This window comes from Macaca fascicularis, chromosome 4, assembly GCF_037993035.2.
Source record: "Macaca fascicularis isolate 582-1 chromosome 4, T2T-MFA8v1.1".
Classification (NCBI taxonomy): domain Eukaryota; kingdom Metazoa; phylum Chordata; class Mammalia; order Primates; family Cercopithecidae; genus Macaca; species Macaca fascicularis.
In genome coordinates, this window is record NC_088378.1 from 70,039,560 (window position 1) to 70,054,781 (window position 15,222).

Below are 15,222 nucleotides of genomic sequence, written 5' to 3' on the forward strand. Positions count from 1 at the left end.
TTTTCCGTGTGGTATAAAGTAGATTAATTAAAGAGTTTCACACCCAAGAACAGCTAAAGGATAATTTTACATCAGAATATATCGATGTCCTTAGGGCCACTTCTTTCCTTCCCACCACTGTGACAGCTCTACTTTTCCCATCCTCTTTTTGTGATTCTGGCCACATTCTCTCATCTCACCCTGAATACAAATGGACAATTTTGCCAATTCTAGATCATAGGAGCTAATCATCTATCCTTGTAGCTCAGAAATTTTATGATAGCTTCCACAGAGGACCTCCCCAACCCCACGTTAGCCCCAAGATCAATTTACTCTTTAAGCCAAAAATCTCAGTTCATCAGGAGAATCATGCACCAGATACACTTTATAAAATGTACCTGGCTATCAGATATGTCTTACTAGAAATGTGTCATAGGACCACATACATGTTGACAAGCTCTGTTTTCTTTGTTCAGTAGGTCATTAGTGTTTTCTGAAAAACTGGAGAGAGAAACAACCTCTCTTCCCGCCCCTTTCCATCCATCTCTGTTCTCTAGGTCTACTTTGTCAGTTCAGTGCTGGCAGAGAATTGCTACTGGCTGTCTACACACATGGCAACCAGATCTGACCCATTTGTTTCTGTGCCTCTGAGATGGAGAGGAACTAGGAGCTGTTCAAACTTAAGATTAGTTGCTTTGGTTACCATTTCCACTGTAAATTGGTTCATTTTTGTTTTCTTCTCTCAATCACCCATTTTAGTTAATGAACAGAAGGTCACACAATGAAGAAATTCATATGTCCTGAAATGGTATGTGTCTATGCACACATGTGTATATTATATGTGTTGTTTAGGTAACTTAGAAAAAGCATACTTGAAAGATAAACCAGTAAGAACCTGAAACTGATGTCCTATAACTTGTTTTCCTGTTGCATTAAACATTGACTACAATCACATAACTTGCCAGTGGCCAACTGAATTTAAAAGCAAAATATGCATAGCATAGGCTAATATAGTCCCTTCCCAGATTCCAGAGAACAGCTTGTGGTAGCTCTGTTTCATTAGAGGAAGGTTGGTTCTGTTGCAAGAATGGCTTGCTCATTCTGCTGATGAATTAGTTGTATTAATGTGCCAGAAACAAAATAACAATCTGGGGATGATTTCTATAAAACTTGGTGTTTCATTCAAATGTGATTAACACAACCAAGATTTTTTTTTGCCCTTGCTACTGTGAAATAACTCAGAGTCAGAGATTGAGTTCATAAGGGCTAATCTTCTGTCTACATTTGAAGAAGTGTACCCATCAATTTTCCTTCCTTTGTGTATTAGTCTGTTTTGCATTGCTATAAAGAAATACCTGAAGATTGGGTAATTTATGCAGAAAAGAGGTTTATTTTGGCTCACAGTTCTGCAGATTGTACAAGAAGCATAATGTATATAGAAGCACAAAGTTCATGCTTACAATCACCGCAGAAGGCGAAGGAGGAGCAGGCATTTCACATAATGAGAGATGGAGCAATAGAGAGGGAGGGAGAGAAGTCCCAGACTTTTTAAACAACCAGCTCTCATGTGAACTAGCAGAGTGAGAACTTGCTCATCACCAAGGGGAGGGCACAAAGTCATTCATGAAGGATCTATCCCCATGACCCAAACACCAGGCCCCACCTCCAACACTGGTGATCACATTTCATTCCAGTTCAACGTGAGAATTGGAAGGCATTAATATCCAAGCCATATCACTTTGGATACTAGTTTTTGAGAGAGACATAAATAAGCCTCTTATTTTTTCAGTTTGAAGATTTTTTAGTGAGCATCAGAGTATAGAATCTGCCACATGGGAGAGTAACCTAGGGATGCAGGGTACTCAGAGATCAACAACAATGCACATTTTGTAACAAAATAGCTATGAGACAGATACTGACTTTCAAAGCTGTGCTGTGGCAAGTCAGAAGCCTTAAACATAGCCTTGTCTTTATATTTTGAGAATCAGTAGAGGATTGTGGTTAAATACTCACACATGGGCATCAGGATGACTCAAAGTTTTAACACTGCCTCCATCACTTTAGATTCTACTTGGAACTGAAGCTAGATGCTGGAGACTGCTCTATGTGTCAATTTCTCATCAACCAACCTGGCTAAGAAATTGAACAAGATAGTTTAACCCTTTTCCTGTTTAGGAAAAAGAAAAAAGTGCGGCTTGCTGCTAGCACTCATTTAATTTTACATAAACATGCTCTTTGAGGCTGAAGCACATCTGACTGGTTTTCAATGTGAAAATAAAATATAAAAACTGTTCTTGGAGTTATTTCTAAACAGAACTAACATCAGAATTGTCTATTTTGGAAAAATCAGATTCATCAAATGAATCTTTGGCCAACAACTATTTGAGAATGATGCTAACATCCTGTGTAGGAATGTTGTTTTCTAGGATTTGACATTTTTAGCAATCAAGAATCACTGTATTTTGTAAATGGAAATACCACTACTAAAAACAGAATGCTATAGCTGTAATCTCAGCACTTTGAGAGGCCAAGGTGGGCAGATCACTTAAGGTCAGGAGTTCAAGACCAGCCTGGCCAACATGGTGAAACCTCATCTCTACTGAAAATACAAACATTAGCCAAGTGCAGTGGCTCACACCTGTAATCCCAGCACTTTGGGAGGCCAAGGCGGGCAGATCATTTGAGGTCAGGAGTTCGAGACCAGCCTGGCCAACATAGTGAAACCCTGTCTCTACTAAAAATACAAAAAATTAGCTGGCCTTGGTGGCGGGCGCCTGCAATCCCAGCTACTCTGGAGGCTGAGGCACGAGAATCGCTTGAACCCAGGATACAAAGGTTGCAGTGAGCCAAGATTGTGCCACTGGGCAACAGAGTAAGACTCTGTCTCAAAACAAAAAAACAAACAAACAAACAAAAACCAGAATGCTATAAATAGAATGATATGTTTTGTTTCCAAAGGTGATATACTAGAGTGACGTGAAAATAATAATAAAAGCAAGGCATTTAGTGGCCAAGTTATCTTGGGGTAAACGCTGCTGCTGCTAGCACTGCTGGCAAGTATTCTCGGGGTAAAGGGGAAAAGGTTTTAAGTAAAGTTCCTAATTCAAAGTAAGTGCTCAACAAATGGTAGCTACTCCTACTAGCTGCTTAACTATTAAATGAATATAATAATTATACCTTCGGTGATAGTAAAGATTTTGCACTAAATCAGAGGAAATAGTGAGAATTTATCTTATTTAAGTTAATGTTAATTCAAAATGTTAATACACAGATTAATTTTCTCCATAATTCACACTGTCTTATTCATGTATACTTAGTAGATTGCATTTTTCTAAAAAACACCACTTAGTGATCTGAAACAGCTGATGTACAGGAAGCTTTCTGAATCAAGCTGACTCAGAAGGTGGCAAAACAACTCAGTGTTTGGGTACAGAACATGATTTCTATTTTAAATATCTTAATCCTTTAGACTTCAGCTTCTCTACCAGCCAGGATTTGAGATGGAAGGAGCAAGGAAACTCATCAATTGCCCTTCCCTGATTCTCCATCAAGTGGTGGAGCCAGGGGTAAAAGGACAAATTATTGATTTAGGTTGGGAAAAAGTAATCCCGGTTTTTAGCATTACTTTTAACGTCAAAAAAACTGCGAGTACTTTTGCCACAACTTGATTGATAACCCCCAAATGTGCATTTAACTACTGTGCTATACTGCTTCCCACGTTAGGATAAAGGCAGGCCTGTGCTAGAAGTCCCCAGCCAGCAAAACTCCAGAAAAGCAACATGGTACAGTGGTGAAAGGTGTGGCTTCTCAGAGCCTGCTGCCTGAGTAGGAATCCAGCTCTGCCACATGTGCTGCTGTGAAATCGTGGGAAAATTAACCTTTCTATGCCTGAGCTTCCTTATCCAGAAAAGGAGAATGGAAACAATACCTGCTTATAAGTTCACAGGAGGATTAAATGCCTTACTACATGTAACCTGCTTAGAACGATGCCTGATTATAAGTGGTTATTATCTACCTCATTGAGCATATGGAAAATATCCTAAGGTTTTAGGGGTTTTTCTTCATCTGTTTGTTATTAGATCTAAAGAAACTTGCTTCATTTGCAACATATTTTTTGTTTGTTTGTCTTAAAATCTGGGGATGCACCTTTTATCTCAAACATTGACTACTTCAAACACTGCTCATATATGTTTTTTTTTTTTTTTCTATTTCACAGGGATTTCCAGTGATTGAAAGAGATATTTCTTTTTTTCTTTTTTTTTTTTTTTTTTTTGAGACGGAGTCTCGCTCTGTCGCCCAGGCTGGAGTGCAATGGCTGGATCTCAGCTCACTGCAAGCTCCGCCTCCCGGGTTCACGCCATTCTCCTGCCTCAGCCTCCCGAGTAGCTGGGATTACAGGCACCTGCCACCACGCCCAGCTAGTTTTTTGTATTTTTTAGTAGAGATGGGGTTTCACCATGTTAGCCAGGATGGTCTCGATCTCCTGACCTCGTGATTCGCCCGTCTCGGCCTCCCAAAGTGCTGGGATTACAGGCTTGAGCCACCGCGCCCGGCCTGAAAGAGATATTTCTAAATCAAGTTCTCTTTCCTTGAGGCCTATAAACGTTATTTATCTTTGGGGCAATGGTTCCAAAATCACTAAACTTAAAAAAAGAAAAAAGATCACAGGCACTGCTTTGTAAGCGGCAGAGAACTATAAAATAGTAAGGCAAACTCTTACCCAGGGGAATTGCAGTTTATCATGGAGCTAGGTTCAGCATTTCAGGCAAAAATTAAAGACAGTTAAAATTACCCCTGAAAATCCCTTAGAATACAGGACAGTTCTGTTTTTCAGTAAGTTCACTATAGTCACTTTTTTCTTCAGCATTGGAAAAGATCACATTTCTTCCATTGAACACTTGACGATGTGATTGTCTTGTATGTAAGCATCTTTTGTATGAAATATATACAACATAAACCAAGCATTTTCTATATACTACCTCACTCCTCATAATGACCTTATGAAGTATTATTATTATTATTTTGGAGACAGAGTCTCCCTCTGTCGCCAGGCTGGAGTGTAGTAGCACGATCTTGGCCCACTGCAACCTCCGCCTCCTGGGTTCAAGCGATTCTCCCGCCTCAGCCTCCCGAGTAGCTGGGATAACAGGCACAGACCACCATGCCCAGCTAATTTTTGTATTTTTAATAGAGACAGGGTTTCACCATGTTGGCCAGGATGGTCTCAATCTCCTGACCTTGTGATCCACCTGCCTCAGCCTCCCAAAGTGCTGGGATTACTGGTGTGAGCCACTGTGCCTGGCCATGAAGTATTATTATTATTCCTCTTTTCCCTTTGAAGAACTGAGGCAAAGTAAACCCCTTGCCAGTGATCACCAGCAGGCGAACTGTGGAGCAGAATCTTGTTTTCAGTTCTCTTAGCCATTGAAGCCCCTACTTTCCCTCTACGGGGTGCTCCCGCGGCCTAGCATTACTGCTACGTGGCATTGAGGGATACAAGTTGCCTTTTCCTCTGCTCAAGACTGCTTAGTATCTATTGCAGGAAACACTGAGTTCAGAGCTACTCAACTTCAATTCAATACAATACAAAGAAACTGGAGACAGTCCAGAGAAGACTAAGGAACTGATTTTTCTGAAAGAAGTCCCAAGAGGGAGTCTGTTTAAGAGTGGAAAGATTTAGAGTGGAATGGAAGGCATTACTGGGTTTTAGGTCCATAAATAAGTGATGCAAGGAAGCTGAGGAAGACTCGGCGCTGGCAGTCTTCACTGTTTGGTTGCAACCCTCCTTAAAGATGGGCTGGATGGGCGCCCTCCAAAGACATCTTTCTATCTGGCGATTCTAGGAATCCACCCCCAGACATCACTAATAAATGTGGCAAAGTGAGAGAGATCAGATACACTCAGCTGGTTCCTGGAACGCCTGTATAAAGGGGGAACACACGTTACTGTCTTCCTCTCGTTGAACGATGAGGAAATGAGACCCAGAGAAAAAATTCACAGGAAAAGTGACTGTTCAACAGGACTTTTTCCGGGCCAGGCAGCCCCAGAGGAGCTGCTTCACTTGTGCAGGGTTCCAAGGACACTACTGAGTGAGAGAGGATGCCACTACCTACGTGCCAAGTGTCCAGGCCTCCTCTCCTGGCCTGGAGGAAGTGCAAGGAGGGTACTTAGTTACCCGAATCAGGGGGTTGGTGTGATGAGGGGGTTTGTCAGATGTTCCTGATGGCTGGTGCCAGCTACCTGTGACCCCCGGACAAGCCCACCTCCTCTACAGAAATAGGCCTGTGAAGGAGACCAATTACTCAAATCGCCTGGTCCATAATAAAGTCAGGATCCCTGTGGCCTTGCTCTCTCTGAAGAGTTCTTTGTCTTTCAATTGCTTTTATCAAATTATACATATAGTTCAAGATTTAAAAAGGAAAAAAACAGAAGGCATAAAAAGATAAATATCACTTCTAATATCAAAGATCATATATTTAATATATATATATTCTTAAGAAACTCATATATATAATAATCTGTCATACAGATAATGGTAATAACAATAACGATGAAATAAACCAGGTGCCAGTTGCTGTGCCAGTGCTTAATTTGCATCATCTTGCTTATAAAAGCCAACCTAGAGAGGAAAAGTCTGACACTTCCTCCAGGTCCAATCCAGTATGGCACCTTTCAGGGGTCAGATACTTTCTTTTTGCTTTCCTTGGGAAAAAAAAAAAAAAAAAAAAAAAAAAAGCTAAATATCTAATGATGCTTAACATTGAAATCATCTTACCATCTTAATTATAGCCTCCAAGGTTGTGGCTAATATTAAAACCTAAGAAGAACCAATGAAAATTAACATGAATGATAAGCTTCTGATCAGTAAGGCCCCTTTGGGCTCTAAGAAAATGAAAATTCAACAATTGCCCACCCCACTTAACCACCAGGCCAGTGGTAAAATTAGCAGCCTGATCTGAGAACTGTTTCTGGAGCTTGTGCTTCAGCTGCATTTCGTTTTGACGATCTTCTGTAAGATCTACTGTTCTTTTTAGTTCTGCAATTTTTAGTCTTGTAACTGTTGAGGGTTTTTGTCTTGTACCTGTTAAAGATGATACTGGTACAAACATTCTACTAACATTTGTGAAAGGTATAATTTTAAAAACGCCAACATGTCTAAACAAAAATGTTTTCAACTACAATTTCTCAATAGAATTGGGTTTGAAGCATACTATAATATGGAAAAATAATCAATAAAAATCTTAAAGTCCTTACAGAGGAATCCAGCTTTTCATCTTCTTACTTTCTCTTCACTTTTGTTGGTTTGTATTTCTATTTTTCAATGACTTCCTTTTTCTGTACTAATTCTGAACATTAATTCTCCCCTCTAGAACTCATATATAATTTGTGATTTAAAAATCCCTTTAGGCTACTGAATTACTATTTTTTATTTATTTTATTATTTAATATATTTTGAGACAGGATCTCGCTCTGTTGCCTAAGCTGAACTACAATGACACGATCACAGCTCACTGCAGCCTCAACCTCCCAGGCTCAAGCCTCTTGTCTCAGCCACCCTAGTAACTGGGACTACAGGCGCACACCACTGCACCCAACTAATTTTTGTGTGTTTTGTAGCGACAGGGTTTTGCCATGTTGCCTAGGCTGGTCTCAAACTTCTGAGTTCAAGCAAACTGCCCACCTCAACGTCCCAGAGTGCTAGGATTGCAGACATGAGCCACTGTTGACTGGCCAGGCTACTGAATTTCAAAATGTGCTTTCTTAATTAAAATCTTAGCAACAAGACCTAATAGATGCCTTACTATTGTGAGACACTTTTTGCATACTATTTTTTTCTCTTTGCACTGTGTTTCAATTCCAACTATTACTTATAGTAATAGTTGGTAGAAAATTAGACATATTCCATTCGCCATTCCCACATATTAAAGCAACTTCTGTATCAGAGTGACTTCAGATAGTAGTGTGTTTTGCTGAACTGCATCTTAAAGGTTTTCTGTTCCCCTGACCAAATCTCCAGCTCAGGTCCTGCTGCCCTAAGGCCTGCTGGGCTCCTACCTACCTAAAAAACAATTGTCACTCTCAGTTCTGGGAGCAGCTCTGACAGCCTTGCCTCTGACATGTGTGAAGAGGAGAGAAACTCAAGGACTTTCTATGAGCAAGATTGCAGGAAGAGTAAGGAGGTGGATGGAGTCTTTACAACAACAAGAAGTGCTTTGATCTACAGCTATGAAATGGACTTGATATTTTAATGAGGGAAAGAGTCAGCTTCTGAGACCAAAAAAGGAAGGAGACAGATAGATGGACATTGAAAACAAAAGCAAAAGGGTTAGAAATAAATTTAGTCAGGAAGACACGGACTGGTACACTGAATATGAAAAACATCGCAGAAAGAAATTACAGAAGACCTAAATAAATGTTCATGTATTGGAAGACTTAAGATATTAATATTACCCAAAGTGTTTTACAGATCTTTATAATTCCTATTAAGATACGAATGACCCTTTTTAAGACATGGAACAAATCATAACATTCATATAGATTGCAGGGGACCACAAATAGCCAAAACAATCTTGAAAAAAGAAAAAAAAAAAAGGTTGGAAGACTCATAATTCCTGATTTCAAAACTTACTAGAAAAAAAATTACTAAGTAATTAAAACAGTGTGGTACTGGCATTAAGAAAAGACATATAGGCTGGGCAATGCCAGTGCTAATCCCAGCACTCTGGGAGCCTCAGGCGTATGGATCACCTGATGTTAGGAGTTTGAGACCAGCCTGACCAACACAGTGAAACCCCGTCTCTACTAAAAATACAAAAATTAGCCAGGTGTGGTGGCATGTGCCTGTAATCCCAGCTACTCAGGAGGCTGAGGCAGGACAATCGCTTGGACCCAGGAGGCAGAGGTTGCAGTGAGCCAAGATCACGCCACTGCACTCCAGCCTGGGTGACAGAGTGAGACTGTGTCCCCCGCCTCACCCCCCCAAAATAGACATATAGATCAATATACGAAATAAAATTAAAATTGACAGTCCAGAAATAACCCATATATCTACAGTCAATTGATTTCAATAAAGGTGCCAATATCACTCCATAGGAAAAGAATAGACTTTTCAACAAATATTGCTGAGACAACTGGATATCTACATGCAAAACAATGAAGTTGGGTATATATAAATATATAAATACAGATACAAAATATATCCACAAGATATACACAGACTAACTCAAAATGAATCAATAGACTAAATATAAGATTTTAAACCATAAACTTCTAAAACTCTTACAAGAAAACATAGGGATAAATCTTCATGACCTTGGATTTGGCGATGAATTATTACATATGACCTCAAAAGAAAGTATAAGCAACAAAAGAAAAAATAAATACATTAGAAATCAACAAGATTAAAAACCTTTTGGGCATTATGGCCAGGCGCAGTGTCTCACGCCTGTAATCATAGCACTTTGGGAGGCCAAGATGGGGGGATTGCCTCAGTTCGGGAGTTCAAGACCAGCCTGGGCAACATGGTGAAACCCCGTCTTTACTAAAATACAAAAAATCAGCCGGTGTGGTGGCGTGCAACTGTAGTTCCAGCTAATCAGGAGGCTGAAGCAGGAGAACTGCTTGAACCTGGGAGACGGAGGTTGCAGTGAGCTGAGATCATGCCACTGCACTCTAGCCTGGGTGACAAAGTGAAACTCTGTCTCAAAAAACAAAGCAAACAAAATAAAAAACTTTTGGGCATCAAAGGACATTATCAAGATAATGAGAAGAGCACCCGCAGAAAGAGAAAACACTTGAAAGCTGTATACTTTTTTTTTTTTTGAGACAGAATCTCACTTTGTTGCCCAGGCTGGAGTGAAATGGTATGATCTCAGCTCACTGCAATCTCCGCTTCCTGGGTTCAAGTGATTCTCTTCCCTCAGTCTCCTGAGTAGCTGGGATTACAGGTGCCCACCACCATGCCCAGCTAATTTTTGTAGTTTTAGTAGAGATGGGGTTCACCATGTTGGCCAGGCTGGTCTTGAAATCCTGACCTTGGGTGATTCGCCTAACTCGGCCTCCCAAAGTGCTGATATTGGAGGTGTGAGCCACCACGCCCAGCTGGAAGTCATATATCTGATAGAGGTTGTCTGGTATCCAAAATATATAAAGAACTCTTACAACTCAACAACAAAAAGACAGGCAACCCAACTGAAAAATTGGCAAAGGACTTAAACAGGCATTCCTCTAAAGATATGGAAATGCCCAACGACCACATGAAATGACATTCAACATCATGAGTCATTAGAGATGCAAATCAAAACAATGAGATACTACTTCACACCCACTAAAATAGCTATATTAAAAAAAAAAGAAAATAATAAGTGTTGCCAAGAATGTGGAGAAATAAGAACACTCATACATTGTTAGTAGGACTGTAAAATGATACAGTTGTTATAGAAGACAGTGTGGTAGTTCCTTAAAAAAATAAACATATAATTACCATATGACCCAGCAATTCTTCCCCTAGGTGTATAGCCAAAAGTATTCAAACAAAAACTTACACACAAATGTTAATAGCAGCACTATTCGGAATACTCAAATGGTGGAAATGCCCAAATGTTCATCATCAGATAATGGATTAACAAAATATGGCATAATAAACAATAGAATATTATTTAGCCATAAAAAGGAAGACGTTCCTACATGCTACAATGTGGATTAATCTCAAAAACATTATGCCAAGCGAAAGAAACCAGACATATAATGTCATATATTGTATGATTCCATTTATATGAAACATCTAGAATAGGAGAATCCATAGAGACAAAAAGCAGGTCAGCGGTTGCCAGGGGAGAGAGGGGAATTGGAAAGTGAAGGCTTTATGTGTATGGAGTTTTCCTTTGGAGAGATTAAATGTTTTGAAGCTAGAGAGAGGTGTTGATTGCACAACACTTAATGTACTAAATGTTACTAACTTGTACATTTTGAGATGGTTACTTTTATGTTACGGCTATTTTACATCGATTTTTTTTAAAACATGGTTGGCCACTAACGTACAACCCACTATATTGTCATTGGCAATGACATTGGCAGTTATTTTGTAAATGTACATTTGCTGACAGATATTTTTATAATCTTCATTATGAATCAGGTTACAAATTAAATTATAAATTAAATTTTAAAGATTATAAATTTTACATTAAAACAAATCATAAATTTTTGCAAAGCAGACGAGCAAACAAAAGAACAGAAGAAACTGAGAAAGAGAGGGAACAGAGGCAGGAAACATGAGGGAGGAGAGAGAGAAGGAGGAGGAAGAAAAGGAAAATGCAAAAAAAGAGAGGAGAATAGGAATATGAAAGAGAGTGAGAGCAAACATTTTAAAGTTGGGTAATATCAGGGCTCCGTGGGGAGTGTGAGGAAAGGAGAGTGCAGGCAAGAGCACTCTCCTACATACCTGGTAGGGATATAAATGGACATAGACACTCTGGAGAACGATTTGTCAGTAGCAAATAAAATGAAAATGAACATACTCAGAGCCCTACTTCTGAGCATATATTCTGGAGAAATAATCACATATGTGTCCAAGGAACACGCACACAACATTTGTTTGCTACATCAAATACTAGAAACAGGCTGAGTGATGTGGCTCATGCCTGTAATCCCAGCACTTTGGGAGGCCAAGGCAGGTGGATCACTTGAGGTCAGGAGTTCAAGACCAGCCTGACCAACATGGTGAAACTCCACCTCTATTAAAAAACACAAAAATGAGCTGGGTGTGGTGGCAGGTGCCTATAATCCCAGTTACTTGGGAGGCTGAAGCAAGAGAATTGCTTAAACCCAGGAGGCAGAGATTGCAGTTGCAGTGAGCCAAGATGGTACCACTGCGCTACTCCAGCCTGGGCGGCACAATGAGACTGTGTCTCAAAAAAAAAAAAAAAAAAAACCCTACAAACAACCTAAATAGTTAAGAGGATGGATGCACTGTTATATGTTTGTGAAAGTAAGTAGAAATCTAAGCTGCTGGAACTTTAAAACATTTTGAGCCTTAAGGGAATCTGATTATGGGATCTCAGTCACATGTAAACAGGCAGCTTTATAAAGTAGGCAGCTGTGACCTTCGTTTCTCTGATGATAGACTAGCCTTTTTCCTTACCTATGTTGTTTTGTAAAATGTTATGACTAACGGGCACCAGGGAAGACCCCTTCTCTCTTAACTGTTGATCTTCATTACAGAGTAACTTCCCTCTTTCCTCTTTCACAGACTTCATGACTAGCACATTGTCTAAGATGGAATGTTAAATACACTCTTTCAAATAGGAAAAGAAAATAAACTTATGGAAAAGAAAACAACTTGTAACTAATTAAATTGTTGTAACTCATAAGCCAGCCTTGTATAGAAAATATTATAATCCCACAAAGTTTCTTTGTTTTCTGCCTGTATACGCAAGATCTTAACTCTGGAGCACTGACTCCCTTCCTTTGGAGTCTGTGTTATCTGAACGGCATTCTCAGCTTTTCAGGTGAATAAATGCTTTTAAACTGGATTCTGATCCTTTCCATTATTTCAGGTAGACGTACTAATAATATGGTAGTATATAGTCATTTAAAAGAAGAATTTTATATATACTATATATGTGAAAAGATAAATGAACTTCAAGGTATTTTGTTGTCTGGAAAAGATAGTTGGCAGATACAGTATGATGCCAAGCAATATAACTTAGTATATCACATTATATTCATGTATTACTTATATAATAAAATGTATAATAACAAAAAATGGAGGGATACAGAAAAAGAGAACTCTGCCATGATCAAGGTAAGAAAATGTATGTGAAGGAGTAAGAAAGAGAAAAATCAGAACGCAGCAGGGCAGCAGTATTTAACACAAAATTTTCAAAGAGGGGTTGCACTCTATATAATATACTCTCAAAATTTGGGGCAGTGGGTGCATTTAGGAGTACAGGCATGGATTAAGTGGATCCCCTGCTTAGGGTTTCACAAAACTGCAATTTTGGTGTCATTGGTCTGTGTTCTCATGTGGATGATTGGGGAAAGATTTACTTCCAGGTTCACTTAGACTGTTGACAGAATTCATTTCCTGGAGTTTGTAGGACTTCTTGCTGGTTGGCTATGGGCCAGAAGCTGCTTTATAGCGCCTAGAGGCTGCCCATGGTTCCTCACCATGTGGACTTCGCAAGCATGGCCACTGCCTTCATCAGGCCAGACAGGACAGTCTCTAGAGAGAGTCTGTTCATAAGAGAGAGTCTTTTATAATGTAATGTAGTAGTCATGGGAGTGATATCCATCACCTTTGTTATATTTATTTTCAGAAGCAAGTCACAGGTCCCAAACCCTCTTAGGAAGAGGGGATCCAATACAAGTATGAACATGAAGAGGTACTGGGAATCAGAAACCATTGTGGCCACTGAAGAATCTGTCACACAGGCATATATTTGTTGCATTGAGACAGGGAAGCTATTTTAAGATGGTGTGGTGAAAAAGGATAAAAGCTCCTTACTCAGGCTCTAACTTACCCTACTCTCAGTCAATTGGTAACAAAAGACCTAAGAAGCTGTTAACTGCAAGCTCCTATTTCAGAGGGCTAGGGACTTCCCCAGATCCCCACGTGTACAGTTAGACTCCAACCTACAGTTACCCCTTCCTCACTTTAATGCTAAAAATTACTCCTGGGGTGGAGATTTAAAATGCTAATGCTACATATGATGTATGAAAAAGCATATTGGGCCACTGTGCAAGCACTAGAAAAACTCCTCCTATAGGTGCCTTGATGTAACCCTCCCCTATAGAAAGACCCTATAAAACTCACCCACACACTAGCCTCAGAGCAGTCCATTCCTTTGCCTTTCTTGGTGCTGACTCTCTTGCGCACAAGCTGAATACACTTTCCTTTGCTACCATGTTTGGTGATCTCTTTTAATCTCTATCATGGGAGATCATAAGAACCCAGGGCAACAGTAACAGCTTCTGAGTATTTTTAATTAAAAATAACTGTAATATAATCCTTGAATTTTTAAAATGTAGGGCACTAAACTAAAGTAAAACCTAAATCCAGAGTACATCTGACCTCAAAGTTCATGGCCTTCTCACTTCCCTGGCCATAGTTTAAAGGTGTATATATATATATACACACACACACACACACACCATGGACTACAACCAGTTCAAACTGGATTTCCAACATTTCAGCACATCCCTGGAATGAAGAGTATAAGTGAAGGCCTAGGAGTCACCTGGTTTCTATCCATTTCTGGGGTGTAAGAATATGTGTATTTCTTGATCCTCAGTTCCAGCATCAATTAAAGGGAGTTAATTTTACCATCTATATTCATTGTTTTTGTGGTTACCCTGGGGCTCAAAAAAGACACCGATTGCTCAATAAATGCTTGTTCCTGGAGTTACTATTACCAATATGGTTATATAAAATGAAAGTGAGCTAGAAGAAAGGAAATTCTTAAATTAGTGGCGTGTTTTACTGGTCGTCACCAACCCTCACATTTGTTCCATCACAAAAACAAAACAAAACTTTGCTAATTGCAAAGGAAGGAAAAAATGCATCTGATTGCTTTAAAAATGTATGCATTTGGTTGTTACTGATATGAGTTTGTCATTTGTTTTTAAATTTTTTCCTTTTATGATTGTCTATGCCCTTTACTCGTTTGCTTTTGGAGATGTTCACTGATTTGAATATAGGTATTTTATTGGTTGGGTGTGGTGGCTCACACCTGCAATCCTAAGCTTTGGAGGCTGAGTCAGGAGGATACTTGGGCCCAGGAGGTTGAGATAGAAGTGAGCCGTGATCGCCACTGCACTCCAGCCTGGGAGACAGAGCGAGACCCCATCCCTAAGAAGAAAAAAAATACTATATTTACCCCTCTCTTTCTCTCTGTCCAATACATCCAGATATTCCCGTCCCCACTATGGTGATTTACCTGTTCATTTTGTTTACGGTGTGTGTGGAGCGGGGGTGAGAGAGCCAGCGTGCAGTTGCCTTGGTTCAGCAGCCAGCCCATCGCTCCTGCCTAGCGTGACTGTGAATACTAGGTGTATGTTACAACCGGGAGCGGTGTACACTCGGGGAAGCGCATCTTTGGAAACTTTGGTCTGTAGCAGCCGCTAGGATTCTCCGCAGCCCCGCACCCCGGTGGCCGAACCGCCTGCCCCGGCCCAGACACTGCCGCCGCGCCCGCCCACCCGGCTGCGCCCCGGGGCGCGCGCCCGTGCCCGGCCCCCGCCCGC